Raw genomic sequence first — 13,140 nt, 5'->3', positions numbered from 1 at the left:
GCTCATTGCGGCAGGCCTAGTGCGCTGCGTTTCGGGATCGATTGGAAAAACGGTGTTGGCCCCCCCCCCCCCCCCCCCAACTCACCCACCCACCCACCGTCCAACAGACGAAGCCTGAGATGTGCCTGTCAATCACAGTGAGGCACATGGGGTAGTGTGCAAAACGTGCTCTCTTCTCCTCCTGACAATTGATTCTTTTCTTTAACCATCTCTAACTCGGACTCTCACCGCACGCACGCACGCACGCACGCACGCACGCACGCACGCACGCACACACACACACACACACACACACACTCACACACCCTCTCTGTTTGCTTTGTTTCTCTCGCACTCACAGGTTTACACACAAACATGCGCATAGATATAAAGTCAAGAGCCCTCAGGAGTGAGGTTTGCGGTGGACTGATTAAACATACCCTATAAAAATGAGCAACTGTTCGCTAAGAGCCAGGAGCTCTCGTTTGGAGGCCGTGCTGCCACAGGACCTGTCTTTCAGTCTCTCTCACCTGTAGGGCTGCTTGACTGAAAGGGCATTCCATTACTGGTGATGTTTAATTCAAGACTCTTGCATAACTTACAACTTGTGTTTGTGGGTGGTTGAGGATGGTAAGGGGGGTGTTTATGACTTGAATTTTTACCACCAAAACATTAATCAAAAATAAATTTTTGTTTTTACACGCCACACTTTTTGTGTGTTCCCTGGTGAAATGGTAGCAGACTTAGCCGATAACCCATCCATCAGATTTGCCTGTCCTCATCATGCATGTGAGTGCACCCCGCATTTGTTTACGGCCGTAAGACTGTAGCCTAATCAGTGACGAGCATGCATCGAAAGCCTGCATCAGTCAACAATTAATGTCCTCTGCACATCTGCTGGGTGAAATGAATGCGCTAATTACACCCATTAGAGTTCCAATTTTTAATATAACTGCCCCTAAGTGCTATTTTCCACAACGTTAATCGCTAAACTTGGGTTTTGCTCACAGTAAAGGTAACCCTTCTGGGAGATTTGACTAAAGTAACTGGCAGGTCCTTGATTGGAGGCCATTAAATATCAAAGCCTTTCCATCTGTTTGTTTATGTTAGTATACTCAGTGTCTCGGCTATACTGAGACACTGGGCAGTAATGACAAAATCATCATCGTGGGATGTTTTCTTTAGGTGCTGAATAACAACACATACTTTGAGTCTGGGTGAGGATTTCTTGTGAGCTATACACATTATATTAGCACAAACCATGACAATGTCATTCGGATCATCTGTTTCCCGATGATCTGCTGGGTTGTGAAAAGTAGGCCATTTCTCTCTCTCTCTCTCTCTCAGTACTCTTTCAGATGTCCTCTAAAGTTGATGGAACCTTTTTCTTTGGCTATCTACTTACTGTGAGTAATAAGGTGTTTAGATTTCCAGACCATGACTTTCAGATATTACCAGACATAGCTTTCCACTACTTGCCATTCCCAGAGCATATCTCGACCCATGCCCTTAAGCCTGAAGAAACACCATGGCAACAGTGAGGAAAATTATTGCTCAAAGCTGATGCCTTGATCACCCACTGCTTGAAATGCTGTGTGAAAAAAAAACATGTGCACCACAATCAACCTGTAACTCTTACTTCTCAAAAATCCCAGCCCTGCCCATCATAACCATGCCTAGCACCTCACTCAACCTTTCCTCATATATAAGCCAATTTATATTCTGCAGCAGAGTGTGATTAGAGATTTTGGAGGGAGCTAACAAACCAGCAACAGAAAGAAAGCAACAACACCCACCTTATTAGCACCTTTGGTAAGGTTGACTTTAGGTGATTCACCGAACGTAGTCTCACAATGAAACATGAAGAAAAATCCAACCTCGAAGGAAAGAAGAAGAGAAAAAAGAATATCTCATAAATAAGTAGTTGTTCTTCATAAATTCCAGAGTAATTCTTCAACATGGAGAAGACCAAACAAAATACAATACAAACTTGTCTGCACAAAGATCCATGTTTTCTTGCCCCCATGCAAAGTGAGGATGGGACCATTTGTGATTTGTTAAGGGGCTTTCTGATAATGATCTGACATTTAGTAGAATATACAGTAGAGAGTGTGTAAAGCATATAAAGTGTGGATAAAGCACAGCATCACAGAATAGTGCACATCTGTCACCTGCCCTAGTTGGAGTTGCAGTTTGATTTTATTATCTGCATGAGATGGGGAACCTACTGTAGGAACTGAATCGTAGTCATGCCAACAACCTTGTTGTCTGTAGAGAAACATTCACAACATGCCTCTGTGAGTTCACATTAGCCCCATTTAACAGAGGCAACCAAAAGATGTCCATTAAGTCCACTGCAGCGTTGTTATTTGTGCGTGTAATAAATAACACACTCAAGCCTAATGGGTCATATTTTACTCTGACTATTAAGACAAAATGTTTGCATTTTATTTTTGTATTTTGTCCCTTCAAATAATGATGTTTTTGAAAACATCTCCAGATGTATCTATGATGATCCTTAGACAGAGGGAAAGTAAGTACGCGGTACGAATCCTGTGTGGCTCCATTGGGATACAGGCTGTTTAATGCAGTTTCCCTTCTTAGATATTAAGCTGTGGGGAGGCCAGCTGTGTGTCTCTGATGAAGGTACATTACAGAAACAGCACATTATAAGTATTAATTATTTACATTGGCTTTAATTAAATCTCGGCCATGCAGACCTAATTAGTGGTTCAGTCATTTAGGTTAGCTGCACACACACACACACACACACACACACACACACACACACACACACACACACACACACACACGCCACCCCTCCTCCTCTCCCGTTGGACTTGGCTTTGTTCTGCTTTAGTGCGACATATGCCTGCTATTTAATGCCAGCTATGGAGGCAAGCCCATTAGGTTTGCAAATGGAGGGAGTTGTGTTCACGGACGCAACTGTCGTGGAGCTTTCAACACAGCTTGTCCCCAAAGTCATTTCACATACAGGGCTGACCCAGAGCCTTTTCAACGAATCTAATCATCCGCGTGATGAACATTATACAGCAGATCTCTAAAGAGGGGGATGAGGGTTCATATCCAGGCTGGGCCTGTAAAGCGTCGTGAGAGTTATGGGCATGCAGTATATAAATCAACCTGAATTGAATTAAAGTGTAGAGTGCAGACCAGCGTTGGTCACCGGCCAATGTACCTGTATGGCTTTTGGAAATAAACACCGGTAATTTATTCTCGCTAGGCACAACAGTAGTACAGCTCAGGAGACACCTTTTTTGTGTGTGTGTGTGGGAAGTGCTAATGCAGTGTAGACACGGTGCAATGTGTGTGATCTGTGTGGGAACCACTAATAGGGCATGCGGTGGGCACCCTATATCTTCGTTTCGCTCTCACTAAGGTAATTATTGCTGAGTCACGGGCCTAGCAACACTTCCTGTAAAAGAGCCGCCTGCGGAGTACAGAGATCTGTCTGTACCAGCTGGCTTAATGGAAGTATAATGCTCCAAAGTATAGCTAAAAATAGGCCCTCATTTTATAATACCAGGTTCTCTCTAATAAATGCCCAGGATAGCATATGCAAATTGAGAACTTCTTGTTTAAAACTTGTGCCACACCATTTATCAAGAAAATTAAAACTCTCAAGAACTTTTTAACCATAACAACTCTTGTGTAGTATCTTTTAAAGTCTTAGTTTCTACTATCTAATGCCTACAGTATGTAGCAGCTACTATATTATTCAATTATGGATATTTTATACAAGGCAGCTGATAAGTATTATGACTTGTTAGGGAAATTGAGTCGTTTCCACATTTGACATCTTATTCAAATTTACTTTTATTGAATTAGTTTTGACATTTTAAGTTGAGTCAAGGTTGGGAAGCCTTTCCTTATACTGTTTCAAATAACTAGCTTAATTGTAAGTGACACCTCTCACCAAGGCATAGAACAAGTCAATGAGAAAAAATGTCTCAAATTGTGTGTGAGGTATTCACAAATGCAGGTAACTGGTGAAGTGTTGTAGAGACAGAAAGTGTGCAGGCCACACATAGACTTAACCAGGGAAGGGGAATGGGTTGGGGGGGTAAAGGGGGGGGTGGGGGGGTGGGTGTCAGCCATGAAAAAGCATCGTTGCTTTCCAGTGTTTGTCTTCTATTGAACAGAAGGAAATCACAATGAATTATTTCCGGGGAAAGGCACTGTTCTTTCCAGGGGCGTTAGCATCAGATAGCGTAGCGTGGCCGTGCCATACAGAGCGCATCGCCAGAAGAGAAGAGCTGAGCGGAGAGGACAGACTATTCTGTCAGCTAGCGTTAGCCAGTAAACAAGCCAGCCATACCTTGGGTGTCACTAAAGATATGCCACCCATCGGTGGTGGAGGAGAGAATGTTCCCTCTCGTCTTGTCCTCGCCAGACTGTACACACTGCACTTCTGTCGGCTGCGCTTTTCTTCAGACATCCTCGACAGCTTCTGCCTCTTTCTGTCAGCCGTGGTGGAAGATGTTGTGAGAGGGACTGCCCTCTATCGTTTTGTCAGTCTACTAAACAGTCTGTTGTTCTTCTTTTTTCTGAGTCGCCTCAATTGGTATGGGGATATATTTATATATGTGTGTATTTGATTTTTTTTACCCTCCATATTGGTTGAAGCACACACTGTTTCACCCTGTCAGCCAGGAGCTCAAAGCGATGAGTGAGTTTTGCCTGGCTCTGCTGGTGGAGGCACTCTGGTGTCTCTTCTGTGATGTTTGACACAAAGCCTTTTTTGCAGCTTTGTCTCAGTGCCATGGCGCAGGGGCCTGACTGCCTCGTGACTCGTTCCGTTCACGCCCGCGACGCAACAGGCCCCCTGTCTGCCATACTAAAACCGCGGCTTTCTCTTGCACTTCCAGACTATTGTGCCAGACACGCCTGAGGGCCAGGGCTCTTTTGTAAAGAGGTATTAAGGCATTATCTAAATTGAATCTGAGTGGTGGCAATGAAGTAGCGAAGCTTTGAAGCAATTTGATGCTTCGCAGGGCCCCAGTCCAAACTAGACTGTTTTCCAGTCATTTGGTCAATCAATTGTTGTTGGTGCCAAAGCAGTAAATTGTGTGATGACTTGCTATTCTTTCGATGTGTTTTTTTGGTGAGGTTTGGTCGTTTAGCATGAGACACACGTGTGTAGGGTGAGGGTGTGTCTCGTGGTAAACACTGGGTGGTCCCAACAGGACACAAGGAATTCCACAGGACAAGAGATTGAGATGGTTGAGGCAAAGCCCAACATCTGTTCCGCTGATGAGATCTAGATTCAAGCAGGCAGATTATAGAGTGGCAATATGATGCCATTTATTTATCCTAGGAGCAAACTGTCATTTCTCATGATTTATGATGGACCGGTGGCTTTAAGCCAGGCAAATGTGTTTCATTATGCCCCTGATCACATCAGCTCTCATTCCTGTCCCCGGGCCTTGGTAATGATCACCAGTGGAGATCAACTAGACGTGTTGCCATCTGATGTCTTTCTCCTGCCCCGATTGAAATCGCTGTCACTTTGTGATGAACTTTTTAGGAGGGATGCTTAAAACCCCTTGATGTGTGTAGCCTTCTTTTGGAAATGGATGCTGGAAACATTGCTGGGCTTCTTCCAGGTCTGTAAAGGGCAATGTTGTTGGCTTTAATGCAAGAAAGAAACACATTCTGATTAGATACTGTGTTGCCTCCTAAGATGTGTTTAGTAACAGCTGTGGAGTTTGTGGTGAAAGCCACTTAGGGACTGAAGATATACTGTAGAATATATATAGGCTTTTTGAATCAATAAATACAGTTATTTGTATAATGCCATGGCAACGCTTGTTTTTTCGCTTTTAACTTCACAAGTTTCAAAATGTATAATGTTTTTTTCCATCTTTGTCAAGGATGTTGTCATCAATCAGAAATGATTCTTTTTTCACACATGATAGTTTAGATAATTGAAACGTTGAAAAGATGAAAAGAACATTTTGTACCTACATGTATCAACAAAGTGTCAAAAAACAGTGTTCGCTGTCCCTCTCTAAAGGCCACTAGTGACAAATTACACTGTGCATTTTGGTGTCCAAACAGCTCTGATTTGTATGGAATTACAAATACTTGGTTGAGAAACATTTGGACAGAAACTATATAAAAAAAAAAAGACAGGCACAATTCATTATCCGTGCTGCTATTTTGGAATGCCATTGTATAACAAGAACTGTATGAAGCTATGTTTATGAATGCCAAAGGCTTGTGCAGAATATAACATTAACTGCAATTCCTTTTTACTTGCTTGAGCTGCAGTCATGTCCTGTATTAATTGCGTTAAACCAAAGGCCCTTTTGAAACTAGATGCTTGAAATGGCAGAGCCTAGTAGCAATTAACCATTCGATTGCATGATTGAATTCTCCCATTATGTGACAAGAAAGCACTGCAGCATGGAAGCATAACGTAAAGACCAGAAAATAGGCAGTCCTCAAGGGAAAAGAGGAGTTCACGCTCAAGATAAGAGAGAGAGAGAGAGAGAGAGAGAGAGAGAGAGAGAGAGAGAGAGAGAGAGAGAGAGAGAGAGAGAGAGAGAGAGAGAGAGAGAGAGATGTCATTAAGAGGGAGCGATTCAATTGGAGGCAAGGCAAGGGGAAGATGGAGTTGTGACTGCTGTTGATGTGCAGGGTGTTTCTCTGTGTCTGTCTGTTGACTCAGTAATAACTATACTGTGGGACTTAGTTATTGCATAGCGTAGTATTAATTATGTGTTCACCTTGCATCTAGCATCCTTTGTTGACTCTGGGATGATGGGGACAGCTCAGAATACTGTTAAAAATAAACCAGAACATTAGCTTGGCAAACAGTCCTATCCTGAGCATCTGGTATGGATGACATTGTCCTCTTAATCCTCCTCGGATATTTGCTGAATGATTTAAGTTGAAGATGTTGTTTGCACAAGGACATGGCATGTAAGCACTTGCTGGCTTAGGCTACCCTCTATTTTCCTCTCTTTCGTCACACAGGATATGTATACTGTTTATTGCAATGAAATCTCTTTTTGTCCTATTATGAGTCAATTATAGACTTATAATATTAATATACTATGTAGTTGATATCCTAACAACGATTTGAAAAGTGTGTAAAGTGTGCTTTATTGGCATATGCACTGTGTATGAGTTTGCAGAACAGTTGGCCATTTTTTATAGATTGTTGTGACTGAGGTTATAACCCCTCTGTACATATGAGGCCCAGCTGTTAACAATTTCCTTTCACATCATTGAGTCCGATGCATGAAAAGTTGATTATTTACTTTCACAACTTTCAGGAATCGGAGAGGATTAGAATCAGAGATTTGGCTTCGGCTAAAGACAATATCATCACAAGGATGAGGATTAACTGAGTACAATGATGATCCTGAGAGGGGTTATCAGTGCAGTCATTATTCTTGATAACTTGATCATTGATGCAGCCCTTTGCTTTTCGGTAATTGCTCAGAATAAGTAGAGCCATTTTGAAACATAAATGCATTTCTTTCAGTAAAAGATGATGGTTTTGGAAAAATATGGAAATTCATTGTCAGCCATGTGAAGTGACTCCTATATGCTACATTGCATTTCCTGTTTGTTATTCCTACTCAAACAAAGATGATTCACTTTCACTTTAAGGGCTCCTCTGGGGGTTGACTGCATTCACTGTTTTTGGTCATCAATGTTATTCTACTCCCCAGGGAGATTTATTCAACCCTGCTATTTGTAGGGAACTGTATTGCAGAGGCTGTTGGTATGTGTGCATCTGAACCGTTGCTGACACTTTTCCCAGCCAAACTACAAATGCCAGTTCCTGAATATACTCATTAAGAAATGCTAAACAAAGATCAGTCATTGGGTTATTAGTATTATGTGTCTAGCGCATAGTTGGCAGTCTGTCAAATAACCTTGTTGTAGCATTGTGGTCTCTTCATTATTATGAACTCAAAAGCCAAGAAGTGAAGAGTTCATCTTTAAGAAGTGTACATTGAGAGATATTTGAGTGTCAGTGAGGCGCTGCTTTGTGTTTGTTGTTCTGTGTTCCAGTTTTTTTCTGCCACGGTCAAAACGGCTGTTTATAGTCATTCGATGCATGACGATGTGCCCATCCCTGTCAATGTGATTCGTGTCACTGAGATAGAAAGAAAATGTGTGTGTTTGAGGACAGTCTGTCCCACTAGGTAGAGCAAACAGCATGTCATAGGCATAAAAGCTCAGTGGCACTAGGGCATTCATGGTCCACATTTAAGCAAGACTGTCAGTCATTTTGAGACGAGGAGAAAGCATATTTGAAATGGCTTATACAAGATGTTAGTGGTTAAATTGTATGTATATATGTATGTATACATAGAATTCTGCATGCTCTTTATGTATGTATCTCTGTAAATGTGGAGGCATATTTATACCTCCCACCAAGCATTATGAACCATGTCCATGAAAAAGAACAGATTGCCAACCACCCAATGGCAGCCACACAAGAGATTTAGGATTTTGCTGTTCCATATGCATTTGGTTGCATGTTTAAAATGATTGAGTGGTTTCATGACCTAGGATTGTGGAGTGAGCTGGGTATGTTCAGTATGTTCATGGTGGATGTGACGTCACGTCAAATGACAAACAATATGCAGATTATTCTGGACCCCATGAAATGGAAAACAAAATCCATGAAGCAAAATATATGATGTTTGTATTCTCTGACCTCTAACTCATAAAGGTCTTTGGGTACTTTGTTGTATTATGTGACGTGGGCAGCTTCTGCTTAACATGTGAGGTGAAAAAGGCTCAGGGCTTGAATTATGTAAATATTAGTGTATGTGGCCATGCCTTGTGAAATAATATTCCAAATGCAATCCATACGTGAACTCTGATTCCTGGAAGTATTCATCATATAACTGGGGGGTATGTAAATCAGGCTTCTGTGAGAAATTCCATTCACTCAGTGATTTGAAAATGTTATAGTACGCAGCATCATTGTGTGATACGACCATTAGCAGAGTTTGGTATAGCCTCTGGAAATGTTCTCCTTTTTGAAGCAGTAAACCCCCCACAGGGAAAATGCTATGCGATAGAGACACTGAGAAGGGCCATTTTTAGTATTTTAGGCTTGACTAGAGAGGCTACATGTAATTTAATTAGCTATTCAGCTGACAGGGTGCATCTCTGTGGAGCCTATCTTTTTCTGTTCAAGGATTCAGTCTGCGGTTGGTTTAAAGCTATTGTATGATGTAGACCCACATATTGTTGAGATTAGGACATAGGGCAGGCCACATGTGTAAGGGCACATCACTGAACAACACACCCAGGTGGAGATGGATGCCTTACTGGTAGCTAAAGTAATAGCGCGCCTGCATCTTACATGATGACTGCCATTTGGCCGTGTTTCCCAGATTCGTTAAGAAGCTCTTTAGTGCTACTTAGGAGCATTCTAAGAATGTTCTAAGAACGCTCCTAAGAAGTTCTTAGCACTTAAGAGCTTCTTAACGAATCTGTGTACCCTGCACTGGTCATTGTAGCTCTTTTCTCTATGGGCACTAATTTGAATGCCCAAGTTAGGCACATCCTCACACACAAGAGAAGGCAAACAATAGCAGTCTAAACGAAGGAAAGAGCAGAATTGCTATTTATATTTTTATGCACTACTAGGGTGCTAGATTAGTCTGAGGCCATTTGTTTGATGTTTGTCGTTCCAAACAAACTACTGTATTTTGTGAGCCAGGTACTATGATGGCAGATAGACTATTGGTAGGCTACTGGAATTTCCCTACGATGTGGCTTTGCAAAACTCAACAAAACGTTTGGCCAGGATTTATAGTTCAAATTGAGTGAGTACAATGATTGATTAAAGAGGTTGTAGTGTCACGTTGTACATTTTACAGTATATGAGAGATGGGGCTTAGGTGTTTACTATATCCATGTAGCTCTACAACATATGAGCAACATATTCAGTTCAGTTATCGGTTGCTAATTTGATAACTGAGTGGTCAGTGTGTGCCAGATGCTGCCATGACAATTAGCTTACTTTCACTCTGAGACTTGCCAGGTGCACTTTGCTTCCATCAGATGGAATAAACATGTTTGGAGTTTAAGCTAAACATTGATTAGTCATGGCTATCAGAGGTCCAAAGCAAAGATGTTCATTTAATCAAAATGAGAAACTGCTCCTTTCCACAACATTTCCAAATGACGTTGTTGGCGAGACACACAAGGGAAGTGCTAATCAACCCATGCAGGTGCCAAAGATGCTGTACATTGTAGGAAATTACCAAATTGGCTCTCTGCACGTGTGAAACCATGGTTCTGTATACTTGCCACAATCCATAAATGGGTTTCATGTATGTTTGGATTATTGCCATTGACGAACTGAAATCATTTGTTTAACAATTATCACATTGTCACTAGGAAATAACCAACCACTGATCATGCCAGCTATGCTTTTTTTAAGCCATCACGAAGCTCGCCTTATCTTGAACTGACTAACTGCATATGTACGAACCATACACACACAGACACACACACACACACACACACACACACACACACACACACACACACACACACACACACACACACACACACACACACACACACACACACACACACACAGACACAGACACACAGACACCACAGCGGGTGCTCTCAGCTGGATGTCTTTTTGTATTGTATTGTGCATCCCTCTCCGCTTCCCTCCTGAGAAAGTCATGGTCTTCCAGTGTTTGTGCCACTCCAGGAGCCTGTACGCTGACCTTTTCCGCTGAAGGTGAAGCCTAATCCCCCATGAGTGAGCCGTTAAAGGCCCTGCAGTCCCGCACACAACCAAGGGAGACTAATTGGTTAATCATCCAGAAGTAAGCAGCCCGCAGTTTGGCATTACGGAGGGCGACAGCAACAGTTATACAAGGGGCATTAAACTCCGCGTGTCCTCACAATGGCCGGACCGTTTGCACCCACACTCGCTCGGCTGTGAAGTGATTTTTCAGGCTCTTGAAGTGACAAAAGGACACGCTCGGGTGTAACTTTTTTATTTTTCATTTTGCTTTAGTGCGTGACATTACGTCTGATTTTTTTTACCGTTGCGTTTGGAAGAAAGAACGAACGAAGAAGAAAAAGAAGAAGAAGCTTCAAGAGTCGGGCGTGTTTCAATTACTCGCGTTTCGACAGGGAAAATGTCAGGCTGAGCTACGGGATGCCGAGACCAGAAAAGCCTGACAAAAAGGGGGGAAAGAAATGAAATTGCTTTACATATTGAATTTCATCTCGGTCCCAGACATCACTCCACATTATATATTGATGAAGGGCAGCAGACGCAACAGTAAATAACCTGTTCTGGAGGAGACAGGTACTGTTGAGTCGCTGTAATGGGATGTTGGCGTTTCCGCGCCAAAGCGTGTTTGCCTCCCCCCTTCCACCAGGGCTGACATTGGCCGTCCTGTGACACAGAAACTGATAATGAGGCTATTTTGTCAGCAATGGGGAGGAGTGGGCTGGGCCGTGAGGAATTCAATGATGTGAGAGGGTGATGAATGATGATGGGCAGTGATTTACAGAGCCCTGTCTTTCTGACGATTACACACACACACACACACGCACGCACGCACGCACGCACGCACACACACACACACACACACACACACACACACACACACACACACACACACACACACACACACACACACACACACACACACACACACACACACACACACACACATACACGTCACACACTCTCATCCACAAGTAATTCATTGCGCCACACCTCAGGTTGGTGTCAACCTTCAGCCTGGCAGTATTTGCTGAGACAGTGCTGAGGCACCGCCTATGAATCTTGGCCTATTCGACAGTCACTCAGTACGGATTGATAAATGACACTTTAGGCTCAGATTTGGACATGACCCGGCCTAGACATGATAGGCGGAGATAAAAGTTATGCTTGTCAGTGGGGAAGTATGCTTGCCAATGTGGTGACGTAGCCAATGCTTTCCAACAAAGTTCTATGTTCAAGGAGGTCCATCCTTTTAGAGTATGAGAAACTTCTATGGGAACAGCACATCTTGCAACAGTACAATTTGTAAGGATTGTTGTTGTTGTTGTTGTTTAAATGAATACAATATAATTTGTGTTTGATCTTTAATTTGTCAAGTGTCATGAATCCAGTAGGGTTCAAACAGTTAGTGCTTACAACTGAAGATGAGCCATATGCTTGCTTTGTTTAATGGTTCTTTCTTCATTTGTTTATTTATTTATATTTGTTTATCTCTTGGAAATGTTCAAAGTGTGTCTTACAAAATAAGGACACAGCATAATTGGGCATTGTTGATAATTGAGCATGAATAACTGAGAATGTTACCTGGACTTCTGTAGGGCATATCACAGACGCACCTCAGGATGAGAATTGTGTTGGCCATCAAAGGTTTAAAGTGAATTCATTTACGAGTTGACATCAGCTCACGTTATGTAATCATAGATTAGCCCCGCATAATCTTTACCTTTTGATACACCAGAAGAGCATAAATGCCTCGACATGGTAGTGATGTTCACCTCTTAAAATGGATTTATTTTAATTTTGAAAGGAACAACACAATGGCAATAGAAAATGCCATTTGCAGTTTGGTTGTTTAGAACTGTAAATCGCGTTGCCAGGATGTTGATATTTTCACTTACGCACTCTACAAGGTAAGATACGGTAAAACTCAGATAGGCATATACCATAGCAAAGTAACAAAGGTCTAGTCATGTCAAGTTTGTTTATATAGCACATTTCATACACAGAGGTCATTCAATGTGCTTTACATAAACAAAACCAAACAGTAATAGCAGAAAAAAGCATAGATGGGCAAAGAGTAACTAAGAAAAATATAAAAATAAGACATAAAAAGAAAGCAAAGAGTAATTAAATAAACATAAAAAGAAAGCATAAAACACAAGGTAACATACTTAAAAAATAAAGAATAATTACAAAGAAAACATAAAAGACACAAGGTGGAATAATTAAAAGACAGATGCAGAACTCAGTGCAGTTAGTAGAAAGCATCTGAGAACAGTTTGGTCTTAAGTCTAGATTTGAAACAGTTGGGGCCTTTTTAATGTCATCCGAAAGTTGGTTTGGCCACCACCAGGAGTACTCAGAAGGAGGCCTCATCTAAGATAACCACCCTGCTC

Source organism: Sardina pilchardus, chromosome 18, assembly GCF_963854185.1.
Source record: "Sardina pilchardus chromosome 18, fSarPil1.1, whole genome shotgun sequence".
Lineage (NCBI taxonomy): Eukaryota > Metazoa > Chordata > Actinopteri > Clupeiformes > Clupeidae > Sardina > Sardina pilchardus.
This window is presented reverse-complemented; position numbering follows the sequence as displayed.